This window comes from Podarcis pityusensis (genome assembly GCF_964106645.2).
Source record: "Podarcis pityusensis genome assembly, chromosome: 1".
Classification (NCBI taxonomy): Eukaryota; Metazoa; Chordata; class Lepidosauria; order Squamata; family Lacertidae; genus Podarcis; species Podarcis pityusensis.
Window position 1 is genome coordinate 30,172,393 of NC_138028.1, and position 15,806 is coordinate 30,188,198.

General features: G+C 46.9%; 1 protein-coding gene across 6 annotated transcripts in view; it reads left to right on the top strand.

Moving 5' to 3' along the window:
- Nucleotides 1-15,806, top strand: part of LOC308462189 (uncharacterized protein) — a 138,031-nt gene that overhangs the window by 68,899 nt on the left and 53,326 nt on the right. For 4 of the 6 annotated variants that reach the window (XR_013979057.1, XR_013979058.1, XR_013979060.1 and 1 more), the window contains one exon: nt 9,859-10,069. The exons of the other annotated variants lie outside the window; for them this stretch is intronic. The gene's annotated coding sequence lies outside the window, so the exon portion shown is untranslated. Of the gene's footprint in view, nt 1-9,858; nt 10,070-15,806 lie in introns of those variants that run through there. 6 annotated transcript variants of the gene reach the window in all.

The following is a 15,806-nucleotide window of genomic DNA, read 5'->3' on the forward strand; positions in this document are numbered from 1 at the left end:
TCAAAAACCTCAAAAAAGGCTACCACACCGCGTGCTATGAGTTGCTCCTCGAAGTCAAGTCGCAACTGTATTAACGGTGTTAAGAAAAAGGAAACAAACTTGCAAGACGTTTCCGTCTTGCAAAGCAACTCAAAAAACAAAAAACCCTTTCATTTTGCGAGTTTTCCGTCTTGCGAGGCATTCGTCTTGCGAGGCACCACTGTACTTGCATGGCCAGCTCTTTTATCTGGTCAGCTAGGGTCAGGCCCATCTACCTGGTCACACGCAGGGGGAGGAATCTCCAGAGCAGGTAGGACAGGAAGTCCTCCCTGTCTGGAGCCACATTCCCATGTGTCCATTCGAGGCAAAAGGAAAATGTTGTACTTGACTGCTCTAATATTAAGACACCCCATAGCTAACAGTCAAGAGGCACAGGAGCCAACTCCGAGGGGCCAAGGTCCATTTGGCCCTCCCAATAAAATATTTGAGGGGGCCTGGACCCCCGAAGTTGATGGTCATTGCCATTCAAATGATGTGTGTGTGTGTGCTGCATCATGTGATTGATTATGCAGGGCTTACCTGCTCCCGCTAATATTTCATTCAAATTGGCCCCTCTGGTGGGAAGCAGTAATGCTTCTGAATACCAGTTGCTAGAAACCTCAGGAGGGGAGAGGGCTCTTGCACTCAAGTCCTTCTTTGCAGGCTTCCCTCAGGCTTCTAGTTGGCCACTGTGAGAACAGGATGCTTGACTAGATGGGCCACTGGCCTGATACAGCAGGCTCAATATGTTCCACCCCATTGATCTCTCCCCCTTTAAATGTTTTTTTCTTAAATCCTTCAAAAGTAAAGTTGACCTCTTCCCTTCCGTTAAAGAGGTAAAGATCCAGGACAACACTGGGATGGGTCTTCTTATTTTTGCTTCCAAGGAGGCTATTGCTGTAAGTTGTATCAGCACAGGCCTAAAGGAGGGGCTTTTAGGCTGAGGGAAGGGTTTATGATTTGAGAACAATCTTCTTTTTTTGATGTGTCCGGAAGAGGCCACAGAGGCAAATTTCAGTCCTCCACTAGCAGCTTTTTCAGAAAGACCTAGCCTCATTTTATACAGATAATGCAGGTTTATGGAACTTCTTTTTATACTCACACCAGGAGAAAATGGCTTATCTTCCATCAAGCCCTGTTTATAGTTAGGAAAACAGAAGAAGATGCTTCACTGCTTAATCTGAACCAGGGCTCATCAGAGGCCCTGAAATTGGAATTATTTGGGTCTATAAATATAAATCGCAGATTGAGGACAGGCATAAAACACAACTTTAATCTGCGGAATCAGTCAGCAATCTCAGTCCTTCCTCTCCCCCAACAGTTCCACTGACCTGGGGCATGTTCACGAATTACTAATTTCTGAGAAAGGGTTGAGCAGCGTTCCAGATAAGAGAATGTCTCTAAATTACAAACCATCACTTCAGGAACCAGTTTCAAAAGATGCTATTAGGCTGCTGAACCTTTGCTTCCATGCATTATGTTGAACTTTTTTTTAATCCTTTCTCTGCATTTGTGACATGGCAGGAGAAAATTGCCTCTGAGTATGGGCAGAGTGCTCTTTCTTCACCACTGAGGGCTGCTTCAAACATCACTTTTTCATATAGATATAGATATATAGATAGATATACATATTAGATGTTCAGGTGTCCACTGAAACATGCAACTGTGAATGCAACAAATGTATGAAACCATATAGGTACACTCATGAAGTAGCTATGAATGGTTGTGTGTCTCTGGCACCATTTCAGTTGAGTGCATACTCTCTAGATGAAGGTTAGGTTCACCATTGTCAAATGCATGAAGTACCTTCAAAAACCGTAGCTAGGCAGTGCTATTTTTCTATAAAAAGAGGTGCTGGAACTCACCATGAACGTCATTCTCTTAGAACAGCAATGGCGCCCACCTGAGAGGTGCCGGATCTGCGTTCCGTCAAGTTTTGGCTGGGGGAAAAAAAGGCCCTGCTAGTGAGTCCATAACACCTGAGATTATTTATTATTACACCTGAGATAACTTATTTACATCCTATTTTCCTTCTGTTAGGGTTCAAGGCAACACACTTTACAAAACCATGTGAGGGAGGTGAGGCTGAGAGATCACAACAGGCCTAAGTTCAGCTGGTAAGCTACATTGCTGAATGCAGATTTGAACCGAGGTCTCCCCAGGGCTTGTCTGGCACATCACACTGTGAAGCACACAAGTGCTTCATCACACTGAGGCTGTGTATATTTAGAGCAGGGGTAGGCAACCTAAGGCCCGGGGGCCAGATGTGGCCCATTCGCCTTCTCAATCCGGCCCACGGATGGTCCAGGAATCAGCATGTTTTTACATGAGTAGAATGTGTCCTTTTATTTAAAATGCATCTCTGGGTTATTTGTGGTGCATAGGAATTCATTCTTCTTCTTTTTTAAAATATAGTCTGGCCCACCACATGGTCTGAGGGACGGTGGACCGGCCCATAGCTGAAAAAAGTTGCTGACCCCTGATTTTGAGCATCCTGAAGAATCCTAGGCCCTGTGATTTGTTAAGGGTGCTAGGAATTATTATTGTCTAAGGCCTAAACGATAGCTCCCACGATTCTTTGGAGGAAGCAATGCGCTTTAAATGTGTGGTGTGCATGCAGCCATTCTCCAATTAGGGAGCATGGTTTTGGATCAAGCATCAAGGTCTGCAAAATAATAAAATTGTACTGCAGAAGATTGATTGAACTTCTGACTGCAGGTGGGGGAAATGATTTACCGGAAAACAAAATGAGGCAGAGCCTGGGAAGAAGGGATACGGAAAGCACAAATACCAAAGGCAAGGGGAAAAGGGAAAAGGGTGAGAAATGCTTTCTACTGTCACAGTCTAAAAGCGGTTTTCAACAGACTCCGCTTCCTCCCTTCATCCACAGAAGGCTGTGTTCTTCAGTGCTTTCTCCATTTAACGAGATGGGAAACCCAAGACACGCAATGTAAGGCGAAAGAGGAGAACCATTTCTCCCTGGGACCATCTTCCATGTTGAGGGAAATGTAGGATGTCCTGGCAGGGGTCTCTCTTGGCTTCAGTTCAGGGAGAACGTCTAAACTGGGGACGGCATAGTTATCTGTAATTCAAAGCCCCCATGAGGCGAGCATGCCTCTCCTTGCTTTTCACCTTCTGAAGCCTCTCAAAGTCAGCTCTTACACATGCTGTTTCTATGGAAACGGCAGAACGGCTTTAAACCCATCCATGCTGCAGTGTTATTAGACGTGACTCTTCTGCACTGATCCCCGCCTTCTCTTGCTTGCCTTTCCCGGCCCCAGTTCAACCTGGCAACTGCTTTCTTTTTTTCATTGATTACTTCTCTCCTAGAGACCTTCATTCCCTGTTTGTCCATCCTTAAAGTCCAAAGCAGGAAAAGGGCCCAGTACTTGCAGACCTACATTTTTTAACATTATGGATCAACAATCTGAGAAGCACAGCATGGGACCAAGCAGAGGCAGTCAGGGGCTGTCGAGACATTTCGCACTGAGGTCCGAAGGCATGCGCTTGGTTATATTAAAGATTAAATCACAAAAACACAAGAGGTAGCCTGACAGCCGCAAGGCACAGGAAGACTGTGCCATTCCCCTTGGTAATTGCTGTTAGTTCAAACAGAGCGTTGCAGAATTGCGTAAGATGGCACAGCCCACATCAACAAGTGTGGTGCTACACCTTTTTGTAGTCTTTCCTAGAGGTCCCCTCCCTGCTCTACTTTCTGCTTAGTGTTGTAGGAGCTGAGAGGAAGGTTTTGTCTGGCACTGTCCTTGCGCTCCTTGACTTCCCTGTCAATACTCCTTTCTCCATCACTGACCTTAAGAACATGAGACAAGCCTGCTGCATCAACCCGATAGCCCATTTGTTCCAGCATCCTGTTCTCACGGAAGCCAAACAGATTCCTGTAGGAAACTGGCAAGCAGGACACAAGCACAAGAGCACTCTCCCCCAGGATGCTTCCAGCAATGGACACTTCTGAATATCCATGCCTCTGACAATGGAAGCACAGCATAGTCAACATGGCTAGCTGTCAATGACCTGGCAATCCCCTTTCTGATTGTTTCAATTGCTTGGAGAAGTGGTGAAGAATGAATGTTGCAAGAATGCTTACCCTTCTACTTCCTACTGCTTTTTTGTTAAAGGGGAACTTGCATGGATAGCTCAGTTGTTTAGAGTGTGGTGCTGATAGTGCCAAGGTTGCCAGTTCGATTGCCGCATGGGACAGCTGCATATTCCTGCATTGCAGGGGGTTCAGCTAGATGATCCCCTGGTCCCTTCCAACTCTATAATTCTGTGATTCTATGCCTCTCCCATGGGAAAATGCGAAAGCTTCACAAGCATCCAGGGCCTACAGGTCTTCCTGCACAGGAGAGAAGACAGCTGCCTTATCAATTGTTGCAAGATGCAGCACAGACTCTGTAATCCTTCTGCTTTGAGTGGAAACTCCTTTACTGCTAAGGAGAGACATTTAATAGCAGTAGTGATTCTCTCCATGTGTACATGCTACGTGGCTACTTTTCTGATTTATTTAGCTTTTCTTCAGCTGTATCCATGAACAAGGCCCAAAAGAAATCAGTGACCCAGGAAATGGTGCAGTCCCCTCGGAACATTTCCCTATGGAGCTAGTCACAATTGCTGCAGAAAGCCTAGATGTGTGGTTGAACTGCCAGAAAAAAAGCTCTATATTCTCCATAGCACCTAGCAGCACAAGGGGGGAAGAAGCCTCATCAAACTCTGTACAACTGTGGCCTCATCTACACATTTGTTTGTCCCATGACAACAAGTCACGGGTCCAAGAGGCTGGATTTTTTTGTCCCGCCACAAAACCCGCTGTTCACTGCTGAATCGGAGCAAACAACAAGCCACAGAACATTACTATTCATTATATACCGCCACCCATATATATTGGGCTTTACAAAGAATGGAGTCTGTTTCCCAAGGGCCTTACAATCGAGATTGTCCTTTGCTTTGATTCAACAGGGCTGCCCTTGCATTCTTGTAGGGAGCTCTAAGAAAAGGCAATCAAGGGATGCAAAGCCCCATTGGCAGAACAATTTAGATCAGTGGCTCCCAAACTCCCTCTCCCTCCACAAACCAGGGTCTCAGCAGCCACTTAAATGAATTCTCTGCCTTTGTAGCAATTGCACTGCGCTGTGCCAGATGCCGTATGATTTTGTATTTTTGCAGACAGGCCACCGGCTACCTTAATGAACCTTGCTGACCACCAGTGGTCCACAAACCAGTTTGGAAACCCCCGATTTAGATTGCTGTAATAAGGGAAGGATGCAAACCTCCCTCTCGAGATACAAACAATGTTTCTTGGAGGTTACTGTAATAGCTGAGGCTGCAGCAGTGAGTGCGATGTGGGTTGTATAATATCTAGCCAGGTGCCAGGTGGGGAGTGCATCTGTTGTATTGAAATCAGTGCTGTCTGTGTTTCTAATAGTGACATCAGCAGCTGGTTATTTCACCCCTGAGGCTGCTTCTGCTGCGTCGCGAAGAAGATGCATACCACGTGCTTGTTGTTGTCCCAAAGGACGGCCTTTTGTTGGGGCATTGCACCATTAAGCCTGGATGATTTCTGTCCCTTGCTGCTTTTTGAAGTAGGCTTAGGGTGTTTGCAGCTCTGTGCTGGTGGTAAGTAGGCAAAGATGTTTCAAGATGGCTGAAAGAAACATCGAGCAAGGAACAGAGCAGCAACCACACGGTGCCTGTTGCCTTATAAATATGGAGTGAATTATACGGATGGCAGAATCAGAAAGTGATGGCCTTTCTGAACACTCTCTATTAAGCTTTGTTATTTATTAAGCTTTATTAAGGGGGGGGAATCAATATAGCATTTTATACAAACCTTCTCCCAACCCCAATGTGCTTTCGGCTTCACGGTCTCAGGCTGCATACACACTGCACATTTACAGCACATTACCTTTGCCCCAAAATATTGGAAACTGTAGTTCACTCCTCAGAGAGCCACAGTTTCCAGCACCCTTAACAAACTACCATGCCTATGATTTTTTAAGTGTGCTTTTAGATTTATGAAGCATACCCTCCAACATTTCTCTGATGAAAATAGGAACATCCCATCCCATACTTATAATTTACTATTTATACCCCACACATCTTACTGGATTGCCCCAGACACTCTGGGCGGCTTCCAACATAAATACAAACATAATAAAACAGTAACCTTTTTTTAAAAAAAAAATCCCTATACAGGATTGCCTTCAGACGGCTTGTTTTCCCCATCAAAAACTCCCATCAGTCTCTGTCAGTATGAAGGGCACCAGATTGGGAAGTTTATTTTGGAGGGGGAGAGCATTGGAGGCTTAAATTAGGGTTGCCATATTTCTTAAAGTAAAAACCAGGATACCCCGAAAGTTGTTGAGCTATTTTTTACAAAACGCCAACCTTCCACCCCCCCACGCAATTTTTCAATGGAGTTGCCTAAGATCCAGCGCTGCCTTTTGGAAATCCCCCCCCCCCCAGACATCAATTCTGCCTTTGAAATCCCAGTAATAATAAATAATAATAATTTTTTTTATTTATACCCCGCCCTTCCTGGTTCAGAAAACCGGGCTCAGGGCGGCTAACAAATTTAAAACACTTAATTGTAATACAACATAGGAGCAGCATAAAATACAGTATAAAATCATGAATAACAATAAAATTCAAAGTTCAAAAATCAATTTGGGGGAAATCCATCCAATAAGCATTAGATAGTCACCAGGGCTAGCTGGCTGAATTAGTCCTACTTGGGCCAGTGAGGAGGCCAGGGGAGAATTAGCTGTGGGGTCTCGGAGCGGGTAAATCTTCATAAAAGGGGAGGGGGGGGAAGAGAAGGGAAATAAAAGATCAGGCTGAATTCAAGTTAAAGGCCAGGCAGAATAGCTCTGTCTTACAGGCCTGGCGGAAGGAGGTTAAATCCTGAAGGGCCCAAGTCTCATGGGACAGAGCATTCCGCTAGGTAGGAGCCATCACTGAAAAGGCCCTGGCCCTGGTGGAGGATAGTCTGACAGTAATGTTCAGGAAAATCTGGACGTATGGCAGCCCTACTTAAATGGTATTTTGTAGTATCTGTTCCTGCTCCCTGAAGGAGCAGGCAGCAGGGAGAAAAATCTCTGCTTGCTCCAGAGATCCAAAGGAGCTGCATCTATCAGCCAGGAACCTCTTTGCAACGTTCCCATTTGGAAACCATTTTTTAACAACCAGGGCTGGGCATCCAGTACTCCTATCTTCCCCTATTGCTTTGAATTCTTCACCTGAGCATAGAAATCTGCAGCTGTCCCATAGCACAACAGCTGCCCAATGCACAGTGCTCCTTTCCCCTCCCCTGCTGAACTGCTCAGATAGGAAAGGAAAAGCCACATGCCTGAAGGGTTCTTTGGAAAGACATTGCCCAGAATACTCCCTGCTGTTTCTCCCCTCCCTCTGCAGTGGTGCTTATGGTACGGATGCTGGCTCAGTCCACAGGCTTTGACAAGATGTATTCAGATCCATTCCAGTCTTGGAGGTCTCCAATTCTACATATGCACACAGTGGTTGATGTTACTTTGTGACTGCTCTGACAGCTCCTTCCTTTTAAATGCATGGGTTTGCAAGCTGGAGTGTTATTAATTGCCAAACAGCCTGCAAGCGCTATTATCGTTTATTCTGTAAAAGTTGTTAGCTCGCTTACTTTGGAAGTGTCCAGCTGTGTCCCAAGTAACCTTCCTTCATTCTGGGAAAGTCAACTGAGTACAGTATAAAAATTCACCTGTATCAAAGCTCGCTTGTTCACTAGACAGTGACTGCTGTCTGATATTTGTCCTGAGTTTTTACTGCTCGGTAAAAACTGTGTCTCTCCTGAATTAATAGCATCCATTAATCATACCGTAATGCCTCTTTGCTGCATCACAGCCTACATTTCAAATTATTCTCCTCCAGCTGTGGTACTGCCCTGCAGGATGAGGGTACTCCTAGGTCAAGTGGTTGCCCAAAATCCTATGTACACTGTACAAACAGTGAAGAATTATTTGTAGGAAAAAGATGACTACTCGCACTGTTCCTAGCTTAGCAGAGATTCTGTCTCACACCTTCCAATGTTGTGATATTGGCTATGACAAATCAGATGTACAAAATAAACTGATGCCTTATACGGGACCCATTTAAATTGTTTAACTAAAAGTGTAAACTTTTACCTGTTTTATAGCTCTCAAGCCAGTTTTCAAGTTCCAGATTTCACTCTGGTTGTGGGAGTGACCTAATTCTTCCTCCAGGAAAGCTTTGCTTCCAGACAGAGCCGTTTGTGGTATTAAGACATGCTAACTCAGCACACCTAAATCTGTTTACACACTATATTTTTAAAGCACATTCCAAGCACACACACACACACACACACACACACACAGAGAGAGAGAGAATTCTGGTCACTGTGGTTTACCCCATACAGAGTTACACTTCTCAGCAACCTTTAACAAACTACAACACCCAGAATTCTTTGAGGCTAAAATGTGCTTTGAATGTGCTTTATAGGTATAGTGTCTATGCAGCCTGAGAGGCAGACGGCTGTCATCCCTGTACTGCTTCCTGCTAGCATAAATTTCATAGGACAGGCATGGCGTGCTCCAAATAAGGGAACATCCTGCAAACATTTGTGCAGTACAGTGGTACCTCGGGTTACAAACGCTTCATGTTACAAACACTTCGGGTTACAAACTCCGCTAACCCGGAAGTAGTACCTCAGGTTGAGAACTTTGCCTCAGGATGAGAACGGAAATCACGCACTGGCAGCAGCGGGAGGCCCCATTAGTGAAAGCATGCCTCAGGTTAAGAACGGTTTCGGGTTAAGAACGGACCTCCGGAACGAATTAAGTTCGTAACCCAAGATACCACTGTATTATGCCTCTTTTTAATTTTATTTTATTGCAATGCTGTGCTGTACACTTCTGGTTCAGCATCTCCTGATCCAGTGATTGTGACCTTGGTCTCAAAATGATGGCTGCCCTGTACTCAGCACTAACTGGAGCACAGAACCATGCTCCTGGTGACGCTGCCATTTGAGGGTGGAGAGAGATGGTTCTCACCCTAGAAGGCCTGATGGCATTTTCATTCATATCACAGCAGGGGAGCTGGTTCACACATGCACAGCCCATCTTGAATTTTCTCCATGTCTATACAATGACTGGCCAGTAAGAAAAGGAACTAATGCCCCTGAAAAGATACAGAATTTCTATCTGTGGTGCCAAATCTGGCTCATTCACACACCCGAGTAATAACTGCATGTTGCAATCACCCAGTGATAAGACGGACTTGTGTGCATCGATCAGCCCTTGGCCTCATGCCAGTCAGGTGCATGTACGAATGCTGCACAGAAGTGCGATGAGGGAACCATTTTACAAATGAATGGACATTAATAGCTGCTGCAGATTTTACACCCACTGTACAGGTGCAGAAAATGAAGAGGGGAGAAAAGATGTATCTGTCCTAAACATAGTTCCCTCCCAGTCTCATTGATTTTAGCAACCAGTAACTAGGCACAGCCTCGAAGGAAACTCCATAAAATCCTCCCTTCCCGATTTACTATGTACTGTATATTCTTGTTTGCTTCAATACGGCTAGAATTTGAGCTGCTGGCTCAAATGCAAAACGAGCCCAGTTTGTGATATATATCAGGGAGGAGAGGAAAGGCAGTAGCTTGTTGGCACGAAGGCAGAACCTTAACAATATCGGGCAGCTGCCATTTACAAAATGCTCCCCTGCAGTGCCTGGCTCCATCCCTGGAGCGCCTTGCCTTCCTCTGCTTGTGACCTAATCTCTCAACCTGCTCCTCTTCTCCTCCCTCCCTCCCTCCTCTCTCTTTCATTTCAGCATCCAGTCACTCATCACTGGTGGCCTGGCAGGAGCCTGTTAAGGCAAAATCAGACCCGCAGCATTGATCCATCAGAAGCCATTCACCCTATGCTTTATGATGAAACACACACAAAATAATAAATTGTGTGTGTGTGTCTTCTACACTGCTTCGGCTTCATGGTGGCATCTCTCTGCACCTCAGGGTGAAATTCATTGAGAAGGGCTGTTTGCGATGGTCATATCTGGTAGAGTGCTTTCCCCCCATCTTGTAAGTAAACTTGCTTTGTTTTTTCTTCCCCAGAGTGGGGATGTTTTGTCAGTACAGTGGTACCTAAGGTTAAGTACTTAATTTGTTCCAGAGGTCCGTTCTTAACCTGAAATTGTTCTTAATCTGAAGCACCACTTTAGCTAATGGGGCCTCCTGCTGCCGCCGTGCCGCCGGAGCATGATTTCTGTCCTCATCCTGAAGCAAAGTTCTTAACCCGAGGTGATATTTCTGGGTTAGCGGAGTCTGTAACCTGAAGCGTATGCAACCTGAAGCGTCTGTAACCCGAGGTACCACTGTATTGAGCAGTGACAGCCCTGCATAAAGAGGACTTGCAGCCTGATAACAACAGCAACAGTGATACCAGGAAAGGCAAGGGTAGCCAGTCAGGTGTCTGCCAAGGGCTGGGGGCTGATGGGGGAGAAACAGAAAAAGAGAGAAAGAGAAATTTTCATGTAAACAAATCCACCAGAACACCAAACCTCGCTGATAAGACTGGAGCAGGGTATCTCTGGGCAGAGAGTTAGGGACACGTTTCTTTCTGAGCTTTGCCAGGGCACGTTGGGAGGGGAGGCAATTACTTGCTCTCCAACACGGTATCGATCGATCTGCTGCCGCCGCTGCGGCATATCGGATCTCAGCCCACGTCCCTGCTGCTCGTGGCTCCCCTCCGCCCTCTCTAAATCCCCCTCCTCCTGCTCCCTCCGTAGCAGCACGTGGCTTGCAGCCAGATGAGGCGATGCAGGCATATCGATCAATCTGCTCACTCGCTCCGTCGCCAGGGCAACCACTCGCTGCTGCTGCCCCCGCCGCTACCGCAGTGCTGTTTACCTGGCTCAATTTATTCTCCTCAGCAGCCTCTGTATTTCACTCCTTCAGTTACTGTTAACCTGGCATGATATTGACAAAGGGCTCAGCAGATTGGGGGTGGGGGGGGCGTGTGTGTTGTTTTTAGCTGTTCATTCTGTGGCGTCTGGGATCCTAAGAGCTTGGATCCCGGATCCCATGCCAGCAGTCTTTAAAAAAAGGCTCTGTGAAATTGGTGCAGTGACTGTATATAATCTTTCTGTGTCTCACCGGGACAGAACGTTACTATTTGGAGGGAGAGCCATAGTTCAGTGGCACAGCCCCTGCCTTGCATGCAGAAGCTTCTCTGGTTCAGTCTCCTGCATTTCCAGAACTCCCTGTAAAACCTCTTCCTGTGTAGATTATGTAGTTTATTGTTCTGCAGTCTGCATTGGATCCCTGTTCATTCTGCAGCACGATTTAAAGTGACTGTTATTAAAGCCTTAGTTTGGGCCCAAGGCATTTCTTTTAGGGTTGCCATATTTAAAAAACTAACCCCAGTTCCGTTAAAAATGTGGAAACAGGACTGGAGAAAATAGCAACAACGTATGACAGATCCTACCAATTACATGAGGCATACCTGTTCCTCTATAAACACATACTGCTGCCCTGGTGTCTGCTTTAGTCATCGTTTTGTTTTGGTCCTGTTAGGCTATGCCCACCAGACAGGGATGGGCCAGAAAACTCTCCTCCCTAATTAGCCTATAATTAGCCCAAAAGCATCCTGGGTACTGGGGTGTGAATAATACTAGAATCACAACACACGGTACTCTATCATGATCTTCTGAGCCTCCAAGGCAGCTAGGTAAACTTTATGTGTTGTTCTTACCAGACAGATCCATGCCTGCATGTGGGCGCCCACGCTGGATTCTCATCTGGGACTTGCAGCATGTAAACTGGGAGCTGACCCACCTCGCTGGGGCCCTCCCTGCAGCCTTTGTGCTCCTGGCATCTGTGACTGGTTCTCGGGGAGCAAGGGAGAAAGAAATTCCTTATCATGGCACATCTGTGGCTGAGTGGTTAAGAAATAAGGCAGGAGCTCTCGCGCTTTTGTCCCTGAAATTGCCTTCCTTCCTTCCCTCCTGGTGGGACTCAAACTCCCATCTCCTGCTCCCCAGGCCCATGTCCTATGTAGTAAGCCACCGGATAATACCGTGTGAGTCTCTGGCTGCCCTTGTCTCATGTCCTGGCCTGTCCCTGGTTGGCAAAAGCGTCCTTCCCTCCCTGGGTGAGTCTTGAATCCATTCCCCGCCACTGAGGCCTGTGTTCTCTGCAGACCTCCTGCTCAGAGATATGTGTGTGTGCTGTGTTATGTGGGCTCTTCTTCCTACCCTATGTAGGTTGTATTTCAGAGCAGTGCTTCTGAGCAGCATAAGGGGATTTGAACCCCAGTCTGGAGAGGCGCCTCGGGACTGGCTGTGCTGGCTGATGGATTGGGGTGCTGTGCTGTGGTTTTGCATATTGTGCTGCAGGGGGGTGTTTCTGTCAGGACTACATTGGCTTCTTCCATATGTGGGTGGCATGTGGGTATCATCACTTGCATGTTTCCTGACAAGTGGGCATTTCAAGGGATGATGGTGTGTGTGTGTGTGTGTGTGTGTGTGTGTGTGTGCCATTTTACAAAGCCAAAAGTGAGTGATGACAGCCCTCCCCCCTCTCTCACACACACAATCACACCTCAGCTGAGCAGTGGGACTCTGCAGCCACCTCACCACTTCCACATATCTCAGATTCTTCTTGCCAATTATCTGATGACTGCAGGGTGATTGTGAGGGGCGGGGCAGAGAGATTTAACTGTTTCCTCCTAAAATTTAGTAGAAGCATGTGGGGCAATTGTCATCAGGTTTGCGAAGGAGAGGGAAGGGTTAAGCACCTCCCCTGCGCTGCTCATTTGGTCAGTGGGGAGCAGCTGGGCAGCCCGCCTCTCTTTCCCCAGCTGCTCTGCTATTCCTGCGGGACTCTGCAACCTGTGATGAGGAGAAGAGCAGGCCTAGATGACATGTAGCCTCTATCCTCACCCACCAGCCTAACTGGTGCATAGGATTCCTCTGTTTGCTCTTTAGATGTCTCTGTTGAACCTTTTCCTCAAAGGGTACTTTTTTAGAACCTTACAAGTAATGCATTCTCAGAGACATACAGCAGTAGGCACTTGGAAACCTCCCCGCTACAAACACTGCGGGGATGCTGCCTATAGCATATTAGTGGGTAGCAAAGCCCCATTCAAGCCTAGCCTACAGGGTGTGCTTTTTTCATTTCAAGAATGCCATTGAGTACTGCCACTTGCCAGTACTGCTAATGCATGGCAGAAATTGGGTTTCCCACCAGGATTCAGATTGGCCCAGCCACTTCATTCATTTTTTAAACGTCCTCTTGCTTGGGCCCATAAAGTAAAACAAAGTTTGGTAATGCTAGATAGAAAGTAGAAATGAGCTGCTCTTAAATTGAATGATCATACGAGCTCCTTTCATATGATAGATATGGGAAATGCAGCCCGTTTAATCTTCACTTGCAAAAATGGCCTCCAACCTTTTTTAGCAGCTGCCTCTACTACAGAGCAGTGCTGTAAAACAACAACACCCCCTCGGCCCAATTTGCTTGTCTTGCTACACTAAGCTGAGATACACCTTCTACTCCAGATTCCTTTGTGTGCAGTTTTATTTTCCAGAATGTATTGAGTCGACTGTCTGGGTAGGTGCCCCCACCCTCCAAAACTCTTCAAGGTTGGGGTGGTATTTGCATGTGTGTGTGTCTGTGCATGTATTGGGGGGGGGGGGGGAGACTCCTGCTGGGCTCCCCAGACAGGGAAATGTGCATCTCTCCTCACACTGCGCAGGCTGCAATTTCCGGCAGACATTTGAGGTCCTCGACATCTGCATAATGTGCGCTGGTCTCCTAGCAACCGGGAACAGCTGTCTGACATTTCCAAGATTAAACTGTAACTATACACGGCTATTGCCAAGGAGCGGGGGTTGGGGGGGTGAAGGAGAAAGGCCTTTCGCTTCCTGGCTCTTTCCAAGCTATTTATGTTTCAGTCATTTCCCGCTCAGAGGAAGGAGGCTCCAGCTTTTGAGGTGCGGCCACCATTGCGGCTGAGGAGGCAGATTCTGCATATACATGTTTTTGTTTCAGAGGGATTTCTTTTAGGAGGGGCAGGAAAGGAGGCCATGAGAAAGCTCCATGAGCAGATTCCCCCTCTCCTGCTGAACCACAAGCATAGAAATCATAGAAATCCCTGCTCTTCCCCTTTTGGATTCCTACTGTTTTGACAGCGTCCTCCTTTGGAGTAATAGGTGTAGTAGATGCTAGCTGTCCCCCACATTGACCCTTTTCAATGACAGCAGCATAACTGTATAGATGTTAGACCAGAGGTTCCCAAACTGTGGTCTGAGGACCACCAGTGGTCCATAAGTTCCATTCAGGCATGTCTGTGGATTTGTGGTGGAAGCTAGGAGACGGCACACGCATCACATTAAATATTCAGATTGACTTTTAATTGAAGTTTGCATTTTGTTTGCGTTACAAATTGCATTTTATTGCATTACAGTTTGAATTCAAATTGGAATACCATAAAATGCAACGCATAAGAAATAAAAGAAGCAATAAACTTACACTTAAAAACCATACAGCATCTAGCACAGTTGGAATGACCATTGTTGCAGACGAATTCTTCAAAGAAACAGCAGTGAAACATAACAGCATAAGGCACGCTCCAGTTCTAAATGTCTTTAGGCTGTGATTCTTAGCACACTTTCCTGCGGGTAAGCCCCATTGAATGCACTGGGACTTATTCTGAGCAAGCGTGCTGTACAAACTTACTTGGGAGTAAATCTCATTAAAGCCCAGACAGTGGCGTAGCAAGGTCAGGTGGTACCCGGTGTGGATTTTTTTTTGTCACACCCCCCCCCCCATTGAAATTGAAATCTGTCAAAGAGAGCCGTGCAGGCAATCAGGATGCAGATCCTGCCTTCTCCCCCTCCCTCCCTCCACCCCCCATCAAAGAAAGCTGCGCAGGCGATGCTGTTGCTGGCCCTGATCCCGCCTTGCCTCGTCAGAGACACAGCTCCTTCTCACCTCCCTCCCTCCACCCCCAAACCAGTGTGCTTTGGCCCTTAAATGAAAGGCGAAAACAGGCGACCACAGCCTCTCTCGTCTCCGCGCCCTTCTCGGGAGTCTGCGTCAGCCCCAGAAGGAGCCTGCTTTGCCCTGTGAGCAGCACAGCTTCGACCATGGCATCCATGGCCACACAGACACACACACAGCCCCTGAGCGAGGGCGAGACATGGACGGGCAGGGAGAACAGGGTCTGGCCCACTGTGCATGCGCCTGGCCACAGAGGTGGGAAAGAGATACGTTGGCGTTGTGATGCAACTCAACCCCACTCGGTTCCACTACGCAGACAGCGTCAAGTTCAGCTGGCATTTTGTCACCCCCCTCACGATGGCACCAGGGGTGGCCAGCACCCCCCCACACCCCTTCCTACACCTCTGAGCCCAGATTGTCAGGGCTTGTATAGCTCTGTGTGTGGCATTTTGGAAGTCCAGATTGTAAATCGGGGATTGTTTATCCATGTGCCATATCTACCCCATTTAGCTTTTTTAAAGACCAAAATGATTTTCTCATCCACACAGTCCTTGCTAGTTGCTTCAGGTGTTTTAAGGTGCCCAAAACTCTTTCAGTCCCCAAATCGGGTGGCTCTTCTTGCCTTTAAAAAGGACCTCTTCTTTCTCTGGGGTGCCACCATTGCAAGAAGGTCTTACAGCTCAGGAAACAGGAATTCTTCCTGTTTTCTAAGACCTTCTTGCAATGGTAGCACCCCAGAGAGAGCAGAGATCCCTTTTAAAGGTGACAAGAGAAC